Genomic DNA, 17,517 nt, shown 5'->3' with positions numbered 1-17,517 from the left:
TTCAAACGAAATGCAGAATCAACTCAAAACAGTTGATCAGAAAAGATCTTCTTGATCAAAAGTGTGGAGTATTTCTGAATCGAAAATAGTGATTCAAAAACTTTTGAAACTACAAGAAAATCAGAAATCAACTGAAAGAATCTTGCTTTGATACCAAATGAATTTCGTATTAATCGAGTATATGAAATGAAATCAGAGTACAAATTGAATTAAGAACACAAAACGTAAATAAGATCTCTTTGGCTCTAGTATTCCTATATGTATCCTTATTTATAGGGAAAAAAAAGCAAACAAAAAATACGTAAGGGCTAAGACATAACATATGCTTCGAATTCTAAAATGGCCTTACGAAATACATACATTCTAGTATACAATACAGACTTCAAAACCGATCAAGCCTAAAAGTACTTTGACATCTCATAACACATTTCGAACTCTACATTATTACTAGAACCACCATTAGCACCGCCTTTGAGGTCACTAGCTGTCGGTGGTTGTTATTCCTCCACCACCACCTCATTGGTTGTATTATGGTTTTGATTTTCAACCACAAAAGCATCCAATTTAATAGCTAATGATTCTTGGCTAGCCCTCTACCAACCAACACCATCTCATGTGACTCCCTTGTATTTCTTCACCTTCAACTTCACCAAATTAGGGCACCCAAGTGCTACAACTTCCATTCCATGATCGGAAACAGGGCAATGCTTGATGTATATCTTCCACAACTTCGTGCATTTAGCATCTATGTAAGACCTCGGCATTGCCTATGGTCTCACTCCCACATAGCGCCAGTCGCTCTAGCTTCAGGTAGTTTGAAGCCAATCGTGATAAATTAGCATGGATGAGATTTACACCGATAAGGATTAACTCTTGAAGGTTATGGCAGTATTTTGCTACACCGATCAAACCTTCATCGTCAATCCTGTTTTTTTCCACCGGTCGATAGAAAGCTTCCTCATAAGCTTACACTTCTCAGCCATAGATGCTAGCCCCAAATTAGTACATTCAAGTGTTTTTATGAGGTGAAGGATTTCAAGATTTACACAATTGGAAAGGGATGCAAGGCCAACATCGGTTACTTGAAATCTCTCCAGATGCACCTCATTCAATCCGTTGATGTTATTCATTACAAGTTTCAGAACCCCATCCCAATCTTTAGAACATCTGAAGAGTCTCATGGTTCTAATATTTTCGGATCCGACTATCAGTAGCACAAAACATTGTCCGTTGTAGAGATTCTTCACAGAAATCATTTTAAGAGACGATAATGTTGAATCAGGTCTAATCCGCGCGGGGGGGGGGGGGGGGGGGGCACATGTTTTATGTATTAGCCACAATTTTAGATTCAAGATTATATATATATATATATATATATATATATATATATATATATATATATATATATAGAGAGAGAGAGAGAGAGAGAGAGAGAGAGAGATGGTGGGCCTCAATTTTTATTATTCTGTTTTTTTTACTAAAAAAATTGCAAATCAAAAGCCACATCAGTTTTAACCTGGTAAATTAGGTCGTAGTGACAAAAAAAACAAGTCAACATCAACTTTGTTCCCTTAAACGGCACGAAAAAAACTTTAGGGACTGAAAGAGTAAAGTCGAATTACATAGTGGGGCCGCTGCGTCATTTTCCCTTCTTTTTATTGTTGTATCATTACAGTATCTTTATTGCCATGTCATTAAAGTAATTGAGAGACACCATTAATATATATTATTAACTAATGAGCGAGCATGTGGTGAACCATGAGTCACCATTGTGGCTGCTCTTATATGTTTATTGAAACCGTTATTACTAAAACACGTCTTGTTTTATTCACACAGGATGATTATGAGAAAATATGAAAAAACGAAACCCAAAATGGAAGCACAAATTGGTAGACGAAAAAGGGACAAAAGTAATGTCAAAATGGTTTAAGAGACCGAAAGTGAGAAATATTAGAATGTGCGTGGTCGATATGTAATGAAAAATAAGAATTAAGACGAAAAAAAAGCGACAAAAGGATGGAGAAAATGGTCAGAGGGACTTACAGTGACAAATATTAAAAGCAATGTGACCAAATTATAATTACAACAAGCCAGGAACCAAAATTGTCAAACTATACACAAAAGGACCAAAATTTTCAATGTATTACCAAAATGACCAAAATTATCAAAGTGAAGAGAGTATTGTGGTAAATTCTTAAAAGATACAAAGTATACTATTCCTAATGACCATTAATATATGTCTATTAATATAGTACCTAGAAAACATTTAATCCACAACTGTAAGTCAAAACTTAGCGATTTCATCCAATATACCACACAACATAATATACATAAATGCATGCATACATAAGCCTATAGTCTGTTTGGCCCACCTCGCAAGGCCTACATCATGCTTGGACTACTCTCATGAGCCTACAGTCTTATTGTACCGCCTCACAAGGCCTATAGTACACTTAGACCTCTCTTTCTCTCTCTCTCTCTCTCTCATACCCATCATAAAGCTGACCAAAACACAGCCTACGACACACCGTTGGCCTATCCAGGGTATCTTGGCCTACAACACAAAGCAGGATCGCCTCAACCCACCACCCAATATTTCGACATACGTAACAAGCAAGAAATCAAGTAAACACATAAATAGAAGCAGTTATATATACTAATCTACTTGTCTAACAACTCACTGCCTCATACAAGGCCTCATAGAGTACATTACGCCACTACCGACAGATATCCAAGGAATCTATAGCTATATGTACCCAGAGGTAAGATAAAGATTCGAATAGGTGATCCCACTCTAGAGCCACAACCAAACAAGGAAGAGGCAAGAAAGCCTAAATCAAGAGTTCTTAGGTTATCCTACGTAACTACATAAATCCTTTAGGACACTCTACTAGACGATCACTAACCTATTGGTACTCTAACCAACATACCGCTACTCTTATATCCTGACATAGAAAGATATACACTATAACACGTAGTATAGTGAGGAAACTCCCTTAAATCAAATACACCAGGAAACACAATAGCGCCCTCACTCCTTGCATTAATCACTTCAACGACCCGACTAACATTAAGTATAGATAAATCCTTAATCAATAACCTAAGCCCTTTAAGTTTGACCCAAAGTTAAACTGGTCAAAAGTCGACAGTTAACGGTCAATCAAATCAACACTCACCATGACATGGAGACCTCTTGGCCACATCATAGGCACATCATGAAAAAGTAGTCACAGAGCTGAGAACTACCATGTTGTGGCAAGCCCATTGCTACGTTGTAGAAACTGATAAATTGTCACACTCTTTATTAAGAACTTCACCTTTACAGATCTAAACCCATAACTTCATATATATTCCTTTCTAATGACTTAATGGATAAAGTTCTCAATCTTATCCATTAGGAAACCACTATAATCTAAGATCTATAATTTTATGCCCATTAATTCCTTAATGAGGCTATAACTTGATCATGGACACAAGGAATGCCAAACATTACTCTTTTTCTTATTTATTAGAAGTTTGTTGACCTTAGAAAGCCATCTCAAGCTCTAGCGTTCTTCAAACTCCAAGAGAATCCAAGGAAGGGGCCAAAATCAAGAAAAATGAACATTTACTTGCATCAAGAAAGGAAAATGTCAAGATGAGAGCTTTATACCTCTAACAACGAAGAAATATGAAGGAGATGATGGATCCAAGTTTATTCCTTACTTCCTTGCACCAAACTGATCTTTTTTCCTCAAGCTCTACCAAAATACAAGAATAAGGTCTTTAATGAAGCAACCAAACTATTAATCATCCATGGATAGGGTTTCATGGTGAAGGGTTGGAGCCTGAAGAGGATGCACTAATCCTTGAGATTAGCTGCTTAAATATGGAAGAACCTTAAAAGTCATGGGTTGGGCTACAATCGATGCCATGTTGTGGCCATCCTCTTGTCATGTTGTAGTGGCCATCCAAATACGCGTTTCATAAATTTAGAATTCCATGTCATGGTTCTCCATTCAACACATCGTGGCACAATGTTTTTTCTAAAAACCTCTCTTGTAATTCCTTAATCCTTCAACCAATCTATCTTGGAAAACGAGCGTTATAATTCTTCCCCACTTAAATTAGATGTCATCCTCGAAATTTGTCCTCAAAATTTACTCTTATAAAACTGTTCAAACCCCTTGTGGTTTCTCCAAACTCGATTCCTTGAACATGAGTCAAGATCACTTCGAATGTCAGAATCTATAACCAATAAAAAAGGATCCAAAACTAGGCTCATAAGCCAACCTGATCACAAACTTCCAAAGATGGAAATCACATCCAATGCAACATACCTTAAGAAGATGACCACTTTTCAATACTGGTGCCGACACAATTCTTATACGTGACATGAAGAAGAACAAACTCCAATATAAAACCACTTATCGGTAATGACGAGAACTAATTTCGACCAAGACCTCATGACCTTACGCCATCTTCCAAATAACCAAAGAAGCAATCTTCAACCAAACTCAATAGCTGAAAGCTTCACACACCGACATACAAGAAAAATCCTGAAACAAAATCCTATAGGCACAGACTAAACTAACCTATACATCAACCATGTTGGCCAGAAATCCACAAATTCGATCTTTCCAAGATCTCCTCGGGTACAGGTCGTCCAACTGGTTAGCTGAATTATGGAATCCACAACCGACCGCCATCGCTGATAGCCTCGCTTATATACACAAAGGAAAACCCGGATCGAGAAACAACAAACACATACTAAACCAGGTTACAGACCTTCTTGACTCTAATAGCCACTATTGATGGCTTTTTTAGATGTCAACTATGTATAATGCGGAAAACAATTAACACTTAATACAATACATGCGTCCTATAAAAGATTTATATCATACACTTTGATAGAATTATACATTGAACAACCAAACTCATCTAACCCTAGTGTAGATCGAAAATTACAAAGTTTAGGATACATACCTTTGATTTGTTAAAGCAAGTAAATTAAACCAATCCTTAAAGACATGAAGCTTGGTAAGAGTAGCACCAAAGAGATAATGGCTTTAATGGTCTGTACCAAAATCTTAGAAACAATAACACAAGAGGAAAGAGGAGGAGGGTAAGGAATTTCAGCAATTGATGTGCTTGAGAGCATGAAAGAAAATAATGACCCTAAAGGTCCTACTTATAGGTGATAAAGAATCATTGGATAACACTCAACTGAATATAATAATAATAATATCTAAAACTAGGCAATTATCTAAATCCTTTACTTATTCTCCAAGGCTTCCTAGAAGCCTTAGGAAGGTCCACCAAACCATCCCCATGAGGGAGGTTATAGAATCTCTTCATTGCTCAGCTTTTTAACAATGCCACCTTAATTCCTTGCATTTCTAATTAATTTAATTAATCCCAAAAATTAATTCCAATTAAATTTTGATTAATTCTAAGTTAATAATTACCATTTCTAATTAATATATTAATCATATAATATATTAATAAGTTTTACTCTCTCTAAATATAATTCTTCTCAATTGCTAGTTCGGAGGGCAACCCAAAAAAGATTTTGTGTTTATTACAAGAATATACCAATTTAGTTATTCGTTTAGACACCTAAATCAATTGCCTGCCACTTGGAAAAGCATGTAACTACAAATGCAAATATAAACCTTGAAGTAAACAACAAAGTGAGTTTTCTAAAGCCACTATAAAATTCTGATTCATATCAACCGTTGGCCCTAAGATAAGTGATATGCTATGTAACGCCCGTAGATCAGGGCTAATCAATTTAGAGACGATAAGCGTCAAAAATGACTTTTTGATAAAAGATTATTTAGAATGATTAATCCTAACTAAGTTATAATATATGTTACAAGGTTTCCGTACATATAAAGAACGCCGAAATCCGAGTTATAACGAAGAAGTTATGACTTGTCGAAGTTTCGCGACAGAACCGGCATGACGCTGAATGACGTAAAAAGTGAATTTACGTTAGAGCGATATTTAGCCTTAGTGATCTAAATGAAAGTTGTAGACTTCGTTAAACCGTGAGTGTGCATAAAAAGAACGCCAAAATCTGACTTCGTATGAGGAAGTTATGTTTCGACTTAGCGGTATGCAGCCCGAATACTCGATTTGAGATCGAGCGGTTTTTAGCCGAAACAATCTAAATGAGAATCGAAGATCTCGTTGTTAGTAGTGAAACGATGAAAAGTTAGGCTAGAACGGACGTCATACGAAGAAGTTATGAATTTATAACGAAGTTTTTCTGTCCCGGCCTTCTAAAAATAAATAATAAAAATAAAAGTCAAAATTAGCCGACGGAGTCTAAATGAAAGTTGTAGAGTATGGTCTGACCTTCGCGTGGATATAAAGAACGTCGAAAACGGAGCTCGTATGCAAAAGTTACGCAATTTAGAAGTTCGACGAGTCAATTACGCCCCGCGTAATTTGAGTACGCCCAGCGTACTCAGTCGGATGCAACTTGTCTGACCGATACTCGAGTGCCACCAGTCGACGCATGCAGTGACGTCAAAGTACGCCCCGCGTAACCCGAGTACGCCATCTCAAATAGATAATTAATATATAACACATAGCACGTATTTCATAGCTAATACTTTATATTTATGTATTAGAAGAAAGTACTATGCACTCACGCATATAAACAACCATATATATATATATATATATATATATATATATATATATATTTATACACATAACACGTATTTTATAAAATACTTCATATTTATGTGTAAGATGAAAGTGACTATACACTCACACATATAAACAACAATATACATATATATACACATAATACGTATTTATAAAATACTTCATATTTATGTGTAAGATGAAAGTGACTATACACTCACTTGATTAGAAGATGATCGGGCAACACTATGGCTTGCAAAAGTAGTGTTTCTCCGTAGATCTAGAAGACCTTCACAAAAATCAGGCTCCTCGCGGGCAGCGCTTCGGCTCGGGAATAACGCTCTTCGGGATCCTCGGGGCTTCAGATCTTGCTTCGGGGCTCGGGAATATTACCGGGGATTCGGGATATAAAGGGCACGCAAAACGAGGCAAAACTTAGAGAGAAGAAAGAGTTTGAACAAGAGAAAATGGCTGATTTCGAGTTCTATTTATAGGCTGCTGGGTCTGGGATTACGCGGGGCGTAATCTCAAATTACGCAGGGCGTACTCAGTACGCGGGGCGTACTCGGGTTACGCGGGGCGTACTTTGACGTCACTGCATGCGTCGACTGGTGGCACTCGAGTATCGGTCAGACAAGTTGCATCCGACTGAGTACGCTGGGCGTACTCAAATTACGCGGGGCGTAATTGCCCGATCATCTTCTAATCAAGTGAGTGTATAGTCACTTTCATCTTACACATAAATATGAAGTATTTTATAAATACGTATTATGTGTATATATATGTATATTGTTGTTTATATGTGTGAGTGTATAGTCACTTTCATCTTACACATAAATATGAAGTATTTTATAAAATACGTGTTATGTGTATAAATATATATATATATATATATATATATATATATATATATATATATATATATATATATATATATTGTTGTTGTTTATATGCGTGAGTGCATAGTACTTTCTTCTAATACATAAATATAAAGTATTAGCTATGAAATACGTGCTATGTGTTATATATTAATTATCTATTTGAGATGGATTTGGAATTGATGTTTTATACGGGTGTTAAATGATTTAAATTGTGTTTGTATTTATATCTACAATAATGTTGGGTAGAACATGGGTAGATGGAATAGTTGGTGACGATGCGACTTCGTGCCTATTGAGTAAGCCTTGGTGACGATGCAACTCCGTGTCTATTTGATAAACCTTGGTGACGATGTGACTTCGTGCCTTTTGTGTAAACCCAGGTGACTATGAAACGTAGTGCCTATTGTGTAAACTGTGGTGACTATGAGACGTAGTGCCAATTGTATAAACCCAGGTGACTATGAGACGTAGTGCCTATTGTGTAAACCGTGGTGACTATGAGACGTAGTGCCAATTGTATGAACCCTGGTGACTATGCGACGTAGTGCCTGTTGTATAAACCGTGGTAGCAAATGGACTGTGTGCCAGTTCCTTAGGTGAATCCTTAGGAATGAATGAAGAAAGTATAATCGATTCTTAGGATAAAACCTTAATAAATAAAGAAGATAATGAGGATGGGTATTTGGGTTGATTGTTGATAATTGAATATAACAAATGTATTATTGTGGGTTGAAAACCCTATATGCTCACCAGGCTCCCAAGCCTGACCCACTCAGTTTTCTTTGTATCACAGGTATCAATACGAAGACATATTTTACTGAGAGATTAAAGGAGACGTAAATCATTTAGTGTAAATAAATGTAAGTTCTGTTTATGCTTATGTGTCTGTATCGGAACATGACATCCCGAGATTTGTTATATAATAAAAATACTCTTCTTTAAGAAATGCTTTGATAAATTCTTATCATATCTTGTTTTGGGGACAAATTCCGCAACAATTTTCTTTAAACGATTACTCTGATTTTAAAAACAAAGCATAAACAAATCGGTCTTTTCTGGCCGTGAAATTGGGGATGTCACATGCTATTCCTTTGTTCTACAAGATATCGTATGGACACAAGACATAGATCAGAATCAATCTCATTATCCGAGATTTTGTTTCTTGATTTCTTGATTTGTAAAGACATAATTGGACTTCTATTGGACAGATCAGTTAGTCCTGGTTGAGCCCATCAATGTATATGGTTAACATCAAATCATCGAGGGGCCTGAAGATATTTCTTTTCCTGTTAGAGAAAAAGGAATGAATTACTTTGACTATATAGTCATACAATTTTCTAACAAAATCATACATGGAATTACTCTTTATAACACCTAGTTATGAGATGTGTTTGGGTAAACCAATGTATAACTAATTCGTAAACTATAAACTATATATCCCACATAAGAATAGTAAATATTATCGTCTTAGAGTTACTTGTGACTAGATCCATGAAGTAATCTCTAAGGGTGGGTTTATCCAACACTTAAAATCCCTAATCTCAAAGTACTCATGAATATTGTAAGAATTCCAATTGCAATGTGTTAACCTCAATCGAAAAATCCACAATCAATTCATGAAAATCTTTATTCACTACTTACTTCTAAAAGTATGGATGGCTGTGGGGTTCGAATAATTCAAATCACTCAGGAAATATTAAAATGAAAAAAGAAAGACAAGAATACGTAACTGAATAAGGCAGTACGAAAGTCATAAATAATTATCTATTATTCAAAACCCAAAACAATTATTATTATTTTATTATATGTTTCAAAGTATCACCTAACTACTAAAACCAATGCCATCACTTAGGTCGTTGCTCCTAGCATGCTGATAGAGTTTGGCTCTGCTCAAATCTTTTGTGAAAGGATTTGTAACATTATCTTCTGACGATACGTTCTTCAATAAAAGGTGTCCGTCTTCTATACGATGTCGAATACAATGGTACTTTCTGTCGATATGCTTGGATTTGTCATGATCCTTTGGTTCTTTCATGAAAGCAATCGTGCCTTCATTATCACAGAAAAGTTCCACTGGTTCCTGAATAGTTGGAACAAATCGAAGATCTCCAATAAAGTTCTTTATCCAAGCCGCCTCCTTCGATGCTTCATTCGCTACAATGTACTTTGACTCACAGGTGGAATCAGCGACTGTGTCTTGCTTGGAACTTTTCCAAGTAACAGCTCCCCCATCTAATAAGAACACCCAGCCATAATGCAAATAAAATTTGTCTCGGTCTATTTGAAAGTTGGTGGCACTGTAACTAGTCACTCTTAAGATATCACTGTCACCAAGAACTAGGAACATGTATTTTGTTCATCATAGATACTTAAGAATACTGTTCACCACAATCCAATGGGCTCTGCTAGAATTTCCCTAAAATTGACTAACCATGTTCAAAGCATAAGACACATCAGGGCGAGTACTTGTCATTTCATACATGATATATCCTACAATTAAAGCATATGGGGCTCGAATCATGCCACCCGATTGTCTTACGACCAGGTACATGATCAACCAAGTTCCACACTTGATTAACATCCATGGATTGAATCTCACTATCTATTGCCTCCTTCCATCTAGCAACCATCTGATGTAATATGAAAACCATAGAACGTGTGTGGCATACTTGTTGGATTAGGTGTCTAAGTTCATAATTATTCCTGGAATGTACTTGACCCGGTTGGCATGGTCCATTTGGGTTTCATGGCATTGCAACACTTGGAAAGACTAAATGAGAGAAAGTACACGTAAGGATTATTAATATATTATAATTTCTAATATATTAATAATATTATTTAATTAGTTGATCAAGAATTAATTTAGAATTAATTAAGTGATCAAAAAGAGACTAATTAAATATATAGGGTTGATTGTGTAAATCATCTATTCTTGTATAGTTGGGCTAATGATCCATGGCTTATATGGATTGGGTTAAAACCCATAAGGTGCTCCATGGATAGTCCATGGAGGTTACAAACCCATGGATCATGGAATATGGAAAGCCATGACAATTAGGGTTTACATGGTGTAACCCTACTTGTGACACAACTATATAAAGACCCCATGGATGACCAAAATCCGCCACTACAAGCAAGTAATAGAGGGCTAGCCAATTTTGAGGTGTAAGTGTACTTCTCTCAAAGTTATTACAAGTGTTGTGGTGTTGTGTGAGACATTTGAGGCATCGCACTTGAGGTGCTAGGAACACAAGGTTTTCAAGGAATCCAAACAACAAAATATATGTACTTCAACTAGCTATTATGGTTAAAATTTCCCCATGTCATGCTAGTTAGGATAATAAACTTGGAAAATAAAATTTTCATGTATCTTAGTAAAACATAGATCCAAGGTTTCTAGGGTTGCATGTACACCTTAGGAGTGTTAAAATGCTCAAAACCCTTCAATACTAACACCCTACTATATTGACAAAGAGGCAATGAGTTGTGAAGTGGATCAATTGGAGTTTCTTCCTCAAGTTGAGTGCTAGTGTTCTCCTAGGTTCCTTAATTGGATGACTCTTGAATTTCATCAAGATCAATAGCATTCCCATCCTCCTCTTTGAATATGATCTCTCTCTGGTGAAAGACTCGTCTTCGAACTACGTTCTCACTAGGTCTATAGAACAAGTATCCGACGGAATTTTATAAGTTGCCATTGAAATAACACTTCTCGGCTTTGGGTTCAAGTGTGTGAGAAAGAGAGCCTTTATTGTCCACTTTTCATGAGGTGTTTTGACAACCTTCTTTGTTGGAACAATATTCAACATATGGTTGACTATCTCAAAGGCATACCCCAAGAAGTGAATAGCAAGAGAAACATGTTTCATCATGGAACGAACCTATATCTAATAAGGTTTGGTTATGCCTCTCAGCCACACCATTAAGTTGTGGTGTTCTAGGAGGAGTCAATTGTAAAAAAAATCAACATTCCATGAGATGGTCATGGAAAGTGATACTAAGATACTTACCACCTCTGTTAGATATGAGCATCATTATCTTCCTGCCCAATTGATTCTCAACTTCATGCTTAAACTCTATGAACTTTCTAAAGGTTTCAAGTTTATGTTTGATCAAGTAGATACAACAATATCTGCTATAATAGTCCATAAATATCACATAATATCGATTAGCATCTCTTATGGTGGATCTAAATGGGTTACAAACATCTATATGTATAACGTCCAATAACCCTTCACCTTTTTCACATGTTCTAGTGAAAGGTGATTTTGTCATCTTGCCCGAGAGACAAGACTCACATTCATCATTTGTCCTATGATCAAATGATTTCAGCACTCTGTCCTTTTGGAGTTGGGCGATGCGTTTCTTGTTTATGTGCCTAAGACGACAATTCCACAAAAATGATTTGTCCATCCCATTGGACGAATGAATGTGAAACATGTTATTATCGAAGTTATCAACACTAGTCACAATTTCATACACTCCATTACAAGGTAGATCTTTAAACAAAAAAACAACATTTTTGAACGCATATATTGAACCAATATCATCATCAAAAGAATATTTAAAACCATGTCTGAACAATGCATGAAATGAAATAATTTTCATGCCATTTATGATGAGTAGCAACAATTTGATAAGTCAATCCTAACATTACTACTAAGCACAAGCCCATAAGTCCCAATCTTGGTGACAGGTGAAGATCGTCAATTCCCAATGATCAGATTGAGCTTCCCATGATCCACCTCCTTACCTTCGCTTACTCCCTACAAATTAAAACAAATATGGAAACCACATCCTGCATCAAGAACCCATGAATGAGAAATTTGTGTGTTATTAACTTGGATAGTGTAAACAACTGATGAAGACAACTTGATCTTTCCATCCTTCAAGTCCTGCAAGTATTTTGGGCAACTTCTTCTCCAATGACCATTTTCTCTATAATGGAAGGAAGTGGTTTATTTGGGATCAGTGATCGTTGGAACATCACAGTTGAGACTCATCTTGGACCTACTACGAGACCCTACAACATAGGCCTTCCCTTTCCTGGTGGATTGCAAAGTATCCTTCCTTTTTTTCCCTTTTCCAGACCCATTGGCTGTGACAGGAGCATTTGTCGTAGTAGGAGCATGATTTTTCTTTATCGCAATTTGGCAGTTTGCAACAAATTATAGAGTTAGGTCAATATCGTCTCCGTGTTACCCAAATAATAAGTTATGACAAACTGATCATAACTAAGTGGCAAGGAGTTTAGGACCATGTCAATGGCCAACTCATCATTGAATGACACATTGAGCCTCTAGAGTTCCTCCACGTACCTATGCATTTTTTGTACATGAGCACAAACTGATTCTCCTTCCTTGAGATTGCATGCCATAAGAGATCTGATCACTTCATATAGGCAGTATTCCTCATATAACATGTCTAGGTCAGGTTCCATAGTGGCCACCATGAAGCAAGCGACCTTTGTGGCGTCAACAAAATCTTTGTTATAGGAAGCAATTTCCACAGGAGTAGTGTGACAACCCGAAATTTCCATTTGTACGAACATTATCTATTCAATAGAAGCTAGTCCAGTTTCAGTGATTTTCAGACTTGTCCGAACAAGTTTGTGTACATTAGGGTTTACGTTTCTGAATATATCAGGAGAGTGGATGCTCCTGTGTTTGTGAAACTTGAACATTTCAAGTTTCATAATGTTATAGTCCAACTTCCAGAATAAAAATATTTTCTGTCAAAATATTTCAGGACTATAAATAGATTTCTGAATTTAATTAATTCATTATTCACAATTCCAACTAGAGAAAAGCCATTTCTTTCTGACGGATCTTCGGGTTTTCATCCCGGATTGTGAGTCTACTTTCCTAAATGTGCTTTAATACTTGCTATATGCTTTATAACATTGTTTACATGTCCAAAATACAAGATCCGGGAGCTTACGACCCAAGAACATTCTTGGGGTGTAAACTCCAAAACGAAGCCTAAAGGCTTCCTAGTCCCGATTCCTTGGTAGACAACTTGTTTAGGGCTTAATGTATAAACATTTGAGACTAGAAATCAACAAAGAAACCCTAGCTATAGGAGTTTACGGCCAAGGAACTCTCTTGGGCCGTAAACCCTTTTTTAAAGGGTTATAAGTGCCCTAAATCACCCCCTAAAGCTTAAGGACTTTACCCTTTAAAGCTTGTGCTTAATTTGGACACCAAAACACTTCAAAATCAAAGGGTTTTAGAAGTTTATGGACAAGGAAAGATCTTGGGCCGTAAACCCCTTTTTCAAGGGTTAAAGATGCCCTAAACACCCTTAAAGCCTCAAGACAATTACCCTTAAATACTTAGGACTTGAATGGGGAACAAATGACATCAAAATCACTCCTTAAAGGGAGTTTACGGCCAAGGAACACCTCTTGGGCCGTAAACTCCAAGTAAAAGCACAAATGTGTGCATAATTTCCCCTTTAGCCTTAGATAAAAACATGGAAGTTATCCTACATGTGCAAGGGCCTCAAATGAATTAAAACCAACACCCCATAGGAGTTTACGGCCGTAAACTCTAGGGGATATGGTCCTTTGGCCGTAAACTCCCCAAAGGAGCATTCCAAGGCCTTAAACTACTTCAAGGATTATTCCAACAAGGCTAGGCTTATTCTAGGATCAAGATAACACTTCAAAATACCCAAAACCACCAAGTGAGGAGTTCACGGCCGGAAACTCCAAAGGGTGGGGTTTGTTGGGTGGTGAACTCATATACAAGGTCATTGGTGCATTAAACCCCTTTTGCCTTGTCCCGTATCAACTTAGATGCAACCATTAGGACCTATAACACTTATATAAAGTGTATACATGTTCCTAAGTGTCTTAACTTACTTTGTTAAGTTATTATTTGGATAATTAGTTATATATATGCTCATTATATGATAACTAGGCTCGAACGTGTGAACAAGTCTCCGTTTGCCACCTAGCACGGTACCCGATACATCAATCCAATCTACTCACCACAAGTGAGTTCATACCCCTTAATCAACCTTTGAAGTGCTTTTAAATGTTTTAAATACTTTATGGGGGGGGGGGGGGGAATACAAGTTAAATACTTATAGTTATTGCATCAATCACATGTGATTGCATTAATCACATGTGATTAATAACTAGAAAACCAATGATTTTATCACTATTCAAACTGTTTATCAAACTGTTTCACTTCAAAATGTTTTACAAACTCTTTTTACTTATCAAATGCTTTTATTAAACTTTGTTTTACTTCTTATAAATTGCATGCCCATATATGTATAGATATATAAGTAATGTTTAAAGGGCTTAGAAAGGCCATCCGCCCTATTTCCTTTTCGCGCACTGAGATGTGGTCTGGTGGGATTTCGGGTGACCATCCGAGGGTCGTTTCCATATTATTTATATATCATATATACATGTATAGACATAAAAGTACTTCCATATTCATATTTATCAGTACATCAATAGCTAGTTACCATCGGGGTAATACAATACATATACAACTATACTAGAAACAATACATATACAACTATACTACAAATGACACATATACAACTATACTAGAAACAATACATATACAGTTAGACTAGAAACAATACATATACAACTATACTAGAAACAATACATATACAACTATACTAGAACGAGAAACATTACATATACATGAACACGTTAATTATTGTGATTTAAATCGGAGCATGACTTAAATGTCATGGCTCGAGTTGTAGCCAGAATTGTCTTGGAAGGAGAGCGTGAGTTTGCGTATAGATCTATACTGGATTGACTATCCTACACCTTGCTGCTAGCTACAGCCGAACCTGCAGGTCTGCGGGTGCCAAACGTCATTCCGTTATTACGACCATTCATTATGTCGTTGTTACCAGTCGATAGCATGGTGCAATTTATCACATTATACCTTAATATAAATCTGGTTTAAGGTAGTTAGTACAACAGTAGTTCTTATAATACAAGACTACAGTACTACAATGATTTACCCATTACATATTTTAGTGATAACCTCACTTAAACGTTAATGTACAAACTATATTTTGTTAAATGATAGTTACACTTGGGAAATTACACACTTTTACAGCAAACGAACGTACAAAACAGTTAAGCCTTGGTAGAAGGTTACTTTAATAGAAAATATAGGTTTTTCTGTGACATTCAGACTTTTACAAAACACTTTCAAACACTTACTTACATTTTTACAAACTTATACATTGACACAGGTTCAAACGTTTTGACAACAAACATTGACACTAAAATACTTATGAACTCAGCAGCTTAATGCTGATAAACTCTTTCAAAATAACTTGTATTCTCAGGTCATCAGTAGACAGGTACCGAGGCCATCTTTTGAGAAGATGGAGCGCATCCAAGACTCATCTTATTATTTTGATATACATTATTTTTGGTGTCTATACTGTACAGAACACACTTGTATTAAAATTATATATTTAATGCAATGGATGATGTTGTTTGCTTATTTACATTTACTGTGTTGTGATACTTAACATGACGTCCTCCGCCCCAGAACGTTTCCGCCGTTCTTGGTTTTGGGGTGTGACAGATTGGTATCAGAGCATTGTTTATAGTGAATCAAGTATATCAACCCATAAAAGATATACTAAACTATAAACCCATTTGGGATTAAAACACTCTGACCAAGAGTCTATACTTTAAATACTAAAATATTTAATTAAGTATACTAGTCTACATTCATACTAAAACCAGTGTCACAACGACAAGAACAAAAGTATTACGATTGTTAAATATCACAGGTAAGCTCGGGGATATATGGTCAATCCTGGGAATGGCATAGCCTGATCAACTATGCTGGTCCGAGGAGTGATTAACATATGCCCTAGAATGGTTGTGATGTGTTAACAAGTCTAAAAACTTACCAACAATACTACAAGAAGATCAATAGAAACTAAACTTAAAATACTATAGGTGTATTTTGTACTACTGACTACATATATACTATATCCTTATACCTCTCTTCTCGCGTAGATTTAAATGGCTGGATTCCATCACGGCGACCCGTACTTTCCAAATGAAGGCAACGCAGGATGGCTTGAAGCAGAGTCTGACGATGAACACCAAATTCCGTTGGATGATCATCAAGCTGAAGGCTTCTCAGATGCATCAGACTCTGAGCCCGAAGTCAACAACCTACCTCCAGTAGGTCAAGCCCCGAAAAACAACCCTCGACCAGCTTTTCCAGGTCCCACTCCCTTGTGGGTAGATAACTTGAATCGCTGGAGTGACAAACAGGGTCAACCCTTACCATACATTGGGGACCGAACCTTTTTACAACGTTAACGATGGTGGCTCTGCTGACCGAGCTCTACCTGTCATTATCCGTAGAATAGCTCGTAATGTCGAGCAAGGTCGAGCAGCCATCGACCGGGTCGTGGAGATTGATGCCAACTCTGGTGTCAACACAGTCCGCATTCGCCGTCTCGAAGAAGACATGGAACAGACCCGGAGAATCAATGAAACCCTACAACAACATCTGGTTGCCTCTCAAGCAGAAGTCATGGAACTTCGAGCTTGTCAAAGGGCTCATGAGCGACACCTTCAAGAGGTGGTACGTCAAATGAGAGACCTCAGGGTTCTCCCGAGGAATACCCATCGCCGTTAGATGATGTCTAGTACATCATTATCTTTTGGGTTAAGGATTAGCCTTTAACATCCGTGCTCTAAGTAGCACTTATCTGTAAAATATTCCTGACTTTCAGTACTCTAATTAGGAATATAAGAACTGTCAAACTTTCCGTATGGTATAATGTAAGACCTACTGTTAGGTCATATTTCATTGAAATCGTTACATCAATAATACCAGTATTATTGACAACTACCTACTCTGTGGGATGAATCTTTACATTTGGGTTTTCCTACACATCTTTCTGGTTATGATCTCAAACACTCATTCAATTGTTGGGCTATGGTTAGTTAGTCCATGTGTCATTCGCACATTACTTA

The 17,517-nt window shown here is 36.7% G+C and overlaps 1 pseudogene; it reads right to left on the bottom strand.

Moving 5' to 3' along the window:
* Positions 1-497: 497 nt before the first annotated feature.
* LOC145039750 (putative F-box/LRR-repeat protein 8 pseudogene) lies at positions 498-13,059 on the bottom strand (annotated as a pseudogene).
* Between the last annotated feature and the right edge of the window lie 4,458 nt (positions 13,060-17,517).

Source organism: Lactuca saligna, chromosome 4, assembly GCF_052625555.1.
Source record: "Lactuca saligna cultivar CGN05327 chromosome 4, ASM5262555v1, whole genome shotgun sequence".
NCBI classification, from domain to species: domain Eukaryota; kingdom Viridiplantae; phylum Streptophyta; class Magnoliopsida; order Asterales; family Asteraceae; genus Lactuca; species Lactuca saligna.
The sequence above is the reverse complement of the archived record's forward strand: the minus strand, read 5'-3'. Positions and strand labels throughout refer to the sequence as shown.